Source organism: Gekko japonicus, unplaced genomic scaffold (genome assembly GCF_001447785.1).
Source record: "Gekko japonicus isolate JY-2015 unplaced genomic scaffold, Gekko_japonicus_V1.1 scaffold4040, whole genome shotgun sequence".
In the NCBI taxonomy this organism is placed as follows: Eukaryota; Metazoa; Chordata; class Lepidosauria; order Squamata; family Gekkonidae; genus Gekko; species Gekko japonicus.
In genome coordinates, this window is record NW_015174969.1 from 250 (window position 1) to 10854 (window position 10605).

Genomic DNA, 10605 nt, shown 5'->3' on the forward strand with positions numbered 1-10605 from the left:
AACTCATTAGCATAATAGGCCACACCCAACAGCAGAAACTCATTAGCATATTAGGCCACACCCCTGCCAGGACAGCTCATTAGCACATTAGGCTGCACCCCCAGGTTACCAGAAGTGTGGTCATCCAGCCACACCCACCTTTTGCTTCTTATTCTGTTTACCTTGTTTGTTGTCCAAACCCAGGGCCTTTTTTTGTAGCAGGAACTCCTTTGCATGTTAGGCCACACACCCCTACTGTAGCCAATCCGAATGAATTTCTGCTGTTGGGTGTGGCCTATTATGCTAATGAGTTCCTGCTGGGCGTGGTCAACTTGGGAGCCAGCAGGAACTCCGTTCCTGTGTGTTCCTGCCCAAAAATAGCCCTGGCTGTGACCAAAAAACACACCTGTGTGATAGCCGGCCAGGTGTTTCCTCCAGGCTTCCTTTGGCTCTGGAGAGTTCTGGTCTTGCCTTGCCTTTGCAGTCCGAGCAATTCTCTTGAGAGGTTCTTCTTTTGACCTTTTTGTCTGTCCAGAACAATGGATCCATGGGGGGTGGGGGAGAAAGATGAGGACTGAATTCCACAACCCATGCGGTTCTCCTTCCTTGGTGTGAGTGAGAGCCAGTTTGGTGTGAGAGCCAGTTTGGTGCAGTGGTTTAAGTGCGCGGACTGTAATCTGGGAGAACCGGGTTTGATTTCCCACTCCTCCACTTGCACCTGGCTGGATGACCTTGGGCAGGGGTCATTTCCTGCAGGAGCGCACAGGAGCGGAGCTCCGGCACTAAAGAGCCCAGGGGGGCGGGCACATGCAACAAGCCCCGTCCCCTGCTCCCACCAGCCCTAAGTAGAGCAAGAAGCAGCCAGGTAAGTTGCAGAGCCCCCCCATGGATAGCAATCCAAAACAGTCCAGTGGCAGCTTTATTCAGGTACAAGCTCTCCCTCCTCTGTGAGGGCAGATCTGTGTGGGACAACCCACCCCCAATAGCTAGCAATCCAAAACAGTCCAGTGGAGCCTGAGTGGTGGGTGTTGCCTTCTGACACACTTCCGGTGATGTCAGGGGGTGTGGCAGATGCAAATAAGTCGTGCTAATGAGTTATGCTAATGAGCCCCTGCACCTCTTTTTCTACGAAATGACCCCTGACCTTGGGCAAGCCATAGTTCTGTCAGAGCTGTTCTTGAAAGAGCTCTCTCAGCCCCGCCGACCTCACAGGGTGTCTGTTGTGGGGAGGGGAAGGGAAAGGCGTTTGTAAGCCGAGTGAAGGGCAGGGTATAAATCCAATCTCTTCTTCTCTTCTTCTGGCACCAATGTATTAATTGTCACGGCAATGGGGGGTGGACTTCTGCAGCCTTTCTACAGCCCTGGAAACACCTATAATGGCCCTTCAAAGCTTGACGGGCAGCTCTGGCTGCCAACAAGAGAACTTCCATTCAGCTCTATGGGAGCAAAATGTATGTATACCTCCAGCTCACACACAGCTCTTCTTACTTGGCAGCAGGCCATTAGGCAGAGAAGTAAGGGGCAGAGAGGAAAGGAAAGGAAACTGAAAGTCTGTGAAAACAGTGGGGTTGAGTGTGATTGGTGCCTGCATACATCAGGGCTCTGAGTGAGCCACCACTGCCCCAGGCCATGAGTCAACACAAAAGCTGTGAGCCATTAAACATCAATGTGCTTCCCTTCCCCATTTCCATGAGTGATGCGATGATAGGGATGCCAGCCTCCAGGTGGGGCCTGGGGGATCCCCTGGAATTATAGTTCATCTCCAGACTACAGAGGTCAGTTCCCCTGGAGAAAGCGGATGCTTTGGAGGATGGGCTCTATGGCACCGTACCCCACTGAGGCCCCTCTCCTCCCCAGGCTCAACCCCCAAAGTCTCCAGGACTTTCCCAACATGGAGCTGGGAACCCTAGCTCCCCCCCCCATCCCCTGCCAGTGGCTGGGGGGGGGGAGGGACCTGGCAGCCCTACGTGATGGTAAAGGGTGGCCTTTGCACAGCCAGTTTCCTTTTGAGGAAGGAATCGGGGTGACGTGATGTTGTCTTTTCCAAAAGCCAGTTGACCGGGCTCATTTTGAAAAGGAAGGACATGGAAGCAGGGAGGGCCCAAGCAGAAGGAGCATTTTAAACACTTCTGTGGCGTTTTCCGGACAGCAGCCACCTTTCGGGATTTTGTGGCTGTCGTGACCAGTGTTCCCTCTAAGCTGAGTCAGTGTGAGCCAGCTCAGTTTTTTAGCCTCCGGCTCACAGATTTTTGTCTTAGCTCAGGAAGGAGGGCTCTAGAGCAAACTAATTCATGCAGCAGCCAAATCGCTTGCTCACAACTTTAAGGCCAGGAGCTCACCAAGTAGAATTTTTGCTCACAGGACTCCACAGCTTAGAGGGAGCCTTGGTTGTGACGGTTCCGATGGTCTGGTGCGATTAGTTACACGTGGTTTTTTTGTTTTTTCCCTGTCACAGTTCCGTCGGTTCATATCAAGGATTGATTTTTCTGGGGTGTGTGTGTGGTTGGGGTTTCTTTTGCACGTCCGCTGAAGCACTGCAATGTTTCAGCAGCCTCAAGGGGGCTGCACCGTCCCCATTCAAGTGCATTCCCTGCCCACCACACTACAACGGAGGGTTCTTCCTGGGATATGTGTTTCAGTCCTTATTGGTTGCCTCTTTTCCCACATTTGAGCAGTCTCTCTGATTGGCTCTCCCCAAATTTTTTGAATGCCTTTGAGCTGCGGTGGCTCAAGTGGTTAAGATGCTGAACTGCAGGCTGTGGAAGGTCGGTAGTTCAGCAGTTCAAGACCCGGGTTGCCGCATGACGGAGTGAGCTCCCGTCTCTAGTTCCAGCTCCTGCCAACCTAGCAGTTCGAAAGCAAGAAATTGCAAGTAGATAAATAGGGACCACTTCGGTGGGAAGGTAACAGCGTTCCGTGCGCCTTGGTGTTTAGTCATGCCGGCCACATGGCCACAGAAACGTCTTCGGACAGCGCTGGCTCTTCGGCTTGGAAACGGAGATGAGCACCGCAACCCTAGAGTCGGATTCGACTGGCTTTCGAACAAGGGAACCTTTACCTTTACCTTTTTACCTGACTGGCATCAGGTAAACCACTCCAGTGGCATGCCTGGTGTATTTGGCACCCGGTGTGGAACATTTTTTAATGTTTCCCTGTCCTCTATACGACAAAATTGTCCAGGTCAGGGCTCAAGTAGGCATACTCCTGATGAACTCAGTGAGGCTTATGCTCAAGTAAGCATGCGTGGAGAGGGGAGCTTCCAGGACAAGCCTTCCCTGGTCTCCAGCCCCTGTGCTCTTTCTTCGGGGAGAGGCTCCATGAAAGTCCCCTCTCACTTTGCTCTGCTGAGCCTCCAACTTTGCGCGGAGTGGTGGCTGATCTCCCAAGAGAAGTTCTATGTTTGTGCACACAAACACCCACCCCTCTGGATGGGTCTTTGGCCAAACAGTGTTCTTTCATCCTTCTACGGGGGCCAGGGGTGCTGGGCTGTCGACCCAAGATAGTCCCACTGAACGCCTTGAAATCTGCTACCACCAAGGCATGCATAGAATAGATTGGGCTGCGGAGAAAAGAAATGGGCAGTGATTGACTGCTGGTGTCCGGTCTCCCAATGGGATTGACTGTTTTAGCACAAGTGCCCTCCAGCAGTGAAAGGTTTCAGTGCTTGCATGCAAAAAAAATAAATTTAAGTTCGCCGCCCAAAAATCCTGAAAGGGAGGGTTTTGCATGGCAGTCCACAAGGTGGAAAAAACTGTTCAAATTCCTAGCAAGAGGCCATATTACAATTTCATTCTGCAATGGGGGGAAAGTATGTGAAAAACTAGTTTAGGAAAAAACAGAAGGGAAGTGAGGAAAGACTGGACCGCGTGGGGAGGTTAACAAAGTTGTCTGGACACAAGAAGAAAACCCGGTAACATCGGGGAACAGGCCCTTGGCTACCGTGTGTCAGGACCCACAGCAACAATGAAGTACACACTTGCAGGATGGTTTTACTTTATTTGAAGCTATAGATGCATGGACAAGAACACTGTTAGGAATGACGGGCAAACTATGCGCATGAAAGGTTATAGTACATTCATATGAGCACCATCCAATTACTAAGGTTACCGCGCGCACCTTGCGGCCTGGGAATCAACTGCTACTGAAAGCAAAACAGGTATGAGCTTCCCACGGCTCTTCCTGACTAAAGTCAAAGCAAGAACTTCAGCGACTCCTCCAGTGGCCTTGAGAGATAGTGGTTGCAGTTGAAGCGGCAATTAAGCGCAGAGGAAAGCATGCACATGGGAAACGATCCAAAATGAAACTTGGCAGCTTGCTGACACCGTGGGGCTTGTGGGGGCTCTATCCCCTTTCTTAAAGCACAAGAGTTTCTCCTGTAAATGCTTTTTTTCAATCATTTTAAGGCATTTTTAAAAAATGTGTGCTCCTTTAAGCAGAGTGGGGTGCTGTCGTTGACTAATTCCTGCACTGAGCAAGGGGGTTGGAGTAGGTCAGTGATGGCGAACCTTTTAGAGACCGAGTGCCCAAACTGCGACCCAGAACCCACTTATTGATCGCAAAGTGCCCACACGGCAATTAAACCTGAATCCTGAGGTTTTTCTTTAGAAAAAAAACCTCATACATTAACTTAAGATGATCCAAGCAAAGTAAGGAAAGCAATCCCAAATGCTTTCATTGACTTAAAATTATTTGGCAGAGGATTCGACACTTTAATGGTGGTCTGGGCCTGGCTGGGGCCATGGCACACATGCCCACAGAGAGGGCTCTGCGTGCCACCTCTGGCACCCGTGCCGTAGGTTCGCCACCACTGGAGTAGGTGATCTCTAGGATACCTTCTAACTCTGTGTCTAAAAACTGGTCTCCTTTAAGAGAGTTTTTCTGCCTAAGTGCCAGCTGTCTTGACTATAGAAGTCATCACCCCCACCTGCCGGCTTCGCATCAGAATTGTTGCTGAGGCTGGCAGAAGTGATTGACTTGCGCCGGCTGTGAACGGTCCTCTAAAGTGGTTGACAGCTTTCAGTCTAGAGATCTATCCTAGTAACAGCTTCCTATTGGCTAAACGGCTTTTCTTTCTGTATGGAGGCTGCTTCAGTCTCCACAAGGGTCCATCCCATCAGGTTTGCTTTGTCAAAGATGCCAAGGCTGATTCAGAGAGACACCCACTGCCGTCGACGTCCTGGTTCACCCCATTCTTTCTCCTCCTTACCCACCACCATCGCAGATAGGGGGCTGAAAGACTAGTGGCTTGCTTAAAGGCTCCTGAGAGTTCCTGGCAGCAGCTGGGGGTGGGGTGGCTTCTTCTGTCCCTCTGCGTCAGCTCTGTTCTGCACCAGCTGCATCAGACACCTGCATTCTAGTTGGCTCATTCTCGGTGGGCCACTACGTTTATTCTTGCTGCCGCATGAGAAGTTCCTTGAAAAGCTTCTACCAGGAAACTCACCGCCTTCCTGCTGCTTACTCAAGGTTCCTTTTGCAGTCCGATGCAGCTGGGCAGAGTTTTCACCTGCTGCCTGTCAAAGAAACATCGGTTTGTCAAGATGCTGCAGTTTGGGATCAGCTTAAGCCTAGCAATGCCTAAAAGGTAAAGGTAAAGGTCTCCCTTGCTCGAAAGCCAGTCGAGTCCAACTCTAGGGTTGCGGTGCTCATCTCCGTTTCCAAGCCGAAGAGCCAGCGCTGTCCGAAGACGTTTCCGTGGTCATGTGGCCGACATGACTAAACACCGAGGCGCACGGAACGCTGTTCTCTTCCCACTGAAGTGGTACCTATTTATCTACTTGCAATTCCTTGCTTTCGAACTGCTAGGTTGGCAGGAGCTGGGGCCAGAGATGGGAGCTCACTCCGTCATGTGGCACCCGGGTCTCGAACTGCTGAACGACCGATCTTCCACAGCCTGCAGTTCAGCGTCTTAACCCCTTGAGCCACCGCAGCTACCCACTCCCTAGCCACTCCCCGTCCCTTTATTCCCCTGGGTGTTCAGTGCAGCTGTGACGGAGTTCAGAAGTAGTTTGGTGTCACCCCACCAAAGCCCTTCTGCATTCCCCGCTGTTATTTCTGCTGTTGCCTCAGGGACCATCGGCAAGCGCCCAGCAGCCCGCCAGTCGTCCCCCAGGTCGTAACCTCGATTATTGCGGATCTATGCCAATGACAGGCTGTTCTTTCCCTCCTCGCCAGAAACGAGTCTGGACACAAAGTCTGTTTCTGAGGCCCACCTGAAGAGGAGCCTAGTGGTCAAAACGGTGGAGACCAGAGATGGCGAGGTAGGAAAAGGCTAGCCCTGCTTTCTCGTGCTTTGGAAGCCTTCCCTTTCTGACCGGAGAGCTGGAAGGAGCCCCACAGAACATTAAGTCCAGTCCTTTCCCCCGAAGTGCATGAAGCAACCTACTTTCTTGCACAGAAAGGGATCCCCCGGTCTCCTTAAATACCTTGTTCTGCTTCTTACTGTTAGGAAGTTATTCCAAATGTGTCCTTTGCATCTTATCTCGTTATCTGTGGGTATTCAGTTTATTTCTATTACAGTCCTTAGACCAGATATGCTTACAGATATGTGTGTGTGTGTACACACACACAGGGCTCTTTTTGTAGAAAAAGCCCAGCAGGAACTCATTAGCATAATAGGCCACACCCAACAGCAGAAACTCATTAGCATATTAGGCCACACCCCTGCCAGCACAGCTCATTAGCACATTAGGCCGCACCCCCATGTTACCAGAAGTGTGGTCATCCAGCCACACCCACCTTTTGCTTCTTATTCTGTTTACCTTGTTCGTTGTCCAAACCCAGGGCTTTTTTTGTAGCAGGAACTCCTTTGCATTAGGCCACACACCCCTAATGTAGCCAATCCTAATGAGTTTCTGCTGTTGGGTGTGGCCTATTATGCTAATGAGTTCCTGCTGGGCGTGGCCAACTCAGGAGCCAGCCGGAACTCCGTTCCTGTGCGTTCCTGCCCAAAAATAGCCCTATATATATTTTACAGATAAAGCATTCCAGAAAATTTAAAAATCCGTGGGTGAATGATTGTACGCACACACCCTATTTTTGCATCAAGATTCTTTCTAAACTATCAACGTATTTGAAATTAAATGACACTTAGATGGTATATGCCCACCTTCCTCAGACTCTCCCCGTAGGATCTGTCTTCTGGACCCTTGATTATATTCACAGCTGTCCTCTCCATCCTTTTCAAGTTCATACTTGAATTGTGATATTCAGAACTCCAAACAAGGCAATGCTGTAACTTCCCAAGCCTTGGAACTGAAGCTTCCATTGAGATACAACCAAACAAGACCTTGTTAGCATATGATTGTTGACTCATGTACAGTTTATCTGCTAGGTCCTCCCATTCCCCCCCTCAAATTAGTTGCTGCTGCCACCTGTTCTGATGCTCTTGGCCTGTTGTTGGGCATTAGCCTTCTGTTTTTCCTGTGTGTAACACACTGGGGATTGGGGGTGTGTGTTTCATTCCAATTGTACTTTGTCAAAGATTTTAGTTTACTGTGGACAGAAGTGCTTGCAAGATTAATGGCTGTGGAACCTGACATTCTGTTAAGAATGGCGCCGCCTCTACAAGCCTAATGGGGTATAGGGTATTCGTATGCAACTCCCCCCCCCTTCCTTGGGCCAATTAGCCACATTCCCCCACGCGGGAGAAGGAGCCCCAGGCCATTAGAGCCAAAGCTGGGAACCGACAGCGCTCCCACGGTTCCCTCACTCCCAGACACCACACCACCTGTAGGCTATAGATAAGCAAGCGTTACAGCAATGAAGAAGCACAGAAGGAATGCAGCGTTAGTTTGTACACAGGTCAGTGAAGCATCTGACCTCCCTTGCTACCATGGCAGCATAGCTGACACATGCAAGGAAGCTTGCGGGCAACAGAAAATAATTTTTCTTTCTCCAAGAAGATGAGTGGTGGGGGGAATGTAGAGTCAAAAGAGATGGGAACAGGAATTCTCCAGCATTCTTGCTCCCATGCAGTGAAATACGTAAATGTGCAAGAGCTGGATTCAAGAGTTTCTTAGAAAACAAAAAGATTTTTTTGGGGGGGGAGGTATAAGCTTTCAAGAGTCAATGCTCCATTGTCAAATCCAGTGTCAAACAATCTCTGAAAAGCTGTCATGAAAACCCTGTGAGGTTGCCATAAAGGTAAAGGTTCCTTTGCTCAAAAGCCAGTCGAGTCCGACTCTAGGGTTGCGGTGCTCATCTCCGTTTCAAAGCCGAAGAGCCAGCGCTGTCCGAAGACATTTCTGTGGTCGTGTGGCCGGCATGACTAAACACCAAGGCGCACGGAACGCTGTTACCTTCCCACTGAAGTGGTACCTATTTATCTACTTGCATTTTCTTGCTTTCAAACTGCTAGGTTGGCAGGAGCTGGAACTAGAGACGGGAGCTCACTCCGTCATGCGGCACACTCGGGTCTCGAACTGCTGAACTACCGACCTTCCACAGCCTGCAGTTCAGCGTCTTAACCACTTGAGCCACCACAGCTGCTGAGGTTGCCATAAGTCAGACTAAAAAAAGCTCTCCAGAGCTTCTGCCAGAGGACCCCGCCTCCCATACAAATTGCAGCCCTGTGCAAAGCATGGTGGGTGTTGCAGCCAACTTTGCACAGGTGCATGCACACACACATATGTTGCTAATGATCACAGCTTGCAGCGCCAGTGTCAGTGGGTTCTGCCGTGCATTCTGTACACCGACATGTTTCCCCATGTTATGAGATCATGTGACTTTCTGCCGTGCATTCTGTACACCCGACATGTTTCCCCATGTTATGAGATCGTGTGACTCTTTCTCATTTTTCACAGTGGCCGATAACACAGCAGAGAATCTCCTAGTGCTCCAAAGTATGGAAAATGGGGGATTAGCAGCTGCTTGTCAGTTTCAACAAAAAAAATTCTGGTCAATTTCAACATTGGGTTTCCCCCTTTGCCTGCCTTCCCTTCTGTTCCGTTTCATTCAACAAACTAATGTTAAAATGCATGCGTAAAACCTGAACCACAGGGATTTAAATGGAAGGCGGTTGCTAGACGCTACTGCACAGCTGCAATAGGGCAATTGCATAATCTTTTTTTTAAAACTTTGGACACGGCCCCCCACACACACACATCACAAGTGGCATTCCACGCTGATTTAGAAAAGCGCATTTTTAAAAATTGTAGTTGCAGAATAAATACACCGGAGGGAAAAAAAGAATGGTTTGTAAGGTGGGCACAGAATCCGAAGTCAAGATTAAAGGCTTACTTCTCTGAAAATCTGCGGTAAGATGTGCGTGCCCTTAGTGGGCTAGTCTGACTTTGGCAATAGGAAGCTGAAGGTGGATAATCCCAAAAGGTGCAATAGGCCAGGTTGGTCAAGACGGGTGGGCAGAAATCCAAGCTCAGTGCTTGGGCGCCCTCTGCTGTCCCATGGGACTGACCGTGCGCATTCCTCTTCCTTCCCTCATTTCTTTCTTCTCCTGGGCAAGCGCTAGTCAGTGTGTGTGTGGGGGGGGTTGTCTCACCTTGTGGATGCCACCAGTGTTCCCTCTAAGCTGAGTTAGTGTGAGCTAGCTCACATTTTTTTAGCCTCCGGCTCACACATTCTTGTCTTAGCTCAGGAAGGATGGCTACAAAGCAAACTAATTTATGCAGTAGCCAAATTGCTTGCTCACAATTTTAATGCCAGTAGCTCACAAAGTAGAATTTCTGCTCACAAGACTCGACAGCTTAGAGGGAACGTTGGTCATGGCTAAAGGGTGGGGGGGCCGCCCTGTGGCTGGGTCTTAAATCTCTTAGCTGCTGCTAGTACCTTTTCCAGATACCCCCTACCCCTTTGCTTGCACTTAGGAAGGAAGAACTTGACATTCTCTGAATATAAAATATCCTGTCAATACAGTTATACAGATACAACATTCCAAGGCAAGCTACAACTGGAACCCCCCCCCCTTTAGCTTTAAAAAGCAGCCAGTGGGGGCCCAGAACTGAACTGCTCTCCCCCAGCCCCCACTACTTACTAGCAGTGTTCCCTCTAAGCTGAGTTAGTGTGAGTTGGCTCACAGTCTTTTTAGCCTCCGGCTCCAAAATATCCTGTCGCTACAGTTATACAGATAACAACATTCCAAGGCAAGCTACAACTGGATCCCCCCACCCCCCTTTAGCTTTAAAAAGCAGCCAATGGGGGCCCAGAACTTACTAGCAGTGTTCCCTCTAAGCTGAGTTAGTGTGAGTTGGCTCACAGTCTTTTTAGCCTCCGGCTCACGCATTTTTTGTCTCGGCTCAGGAAAGAGGGGCTCCAGAGCAAACCGATTTACGCAGGAGCCAAATCGCGTGCTCACAACTTCGATGCCAGTGGCTCACAGAGTAGAATGTTTGCTCACAAAACTCTACAGCTTAGAGGGAGCATTGCTTACTAGCCCCAGGGATGGTAGAGAGCCTTCAGTCGGGGCCTGGGGATCTCCCGGGATTACAGCAGATGTCCAGACAACAGAGATCATCCCCCCTGACAGAACTGGAGGGCGGGCCCTCTGGCATTACATCCCTGCTGGGGCTCCCTTCCAATGTTCCCTCTAAGTTGTGGAGTCCTGTGAGCAAAAATTCTACTTTGTCAGCTACTGACATTAAAGTTGTGAGCGAGTGATTTGGCTACTGCATA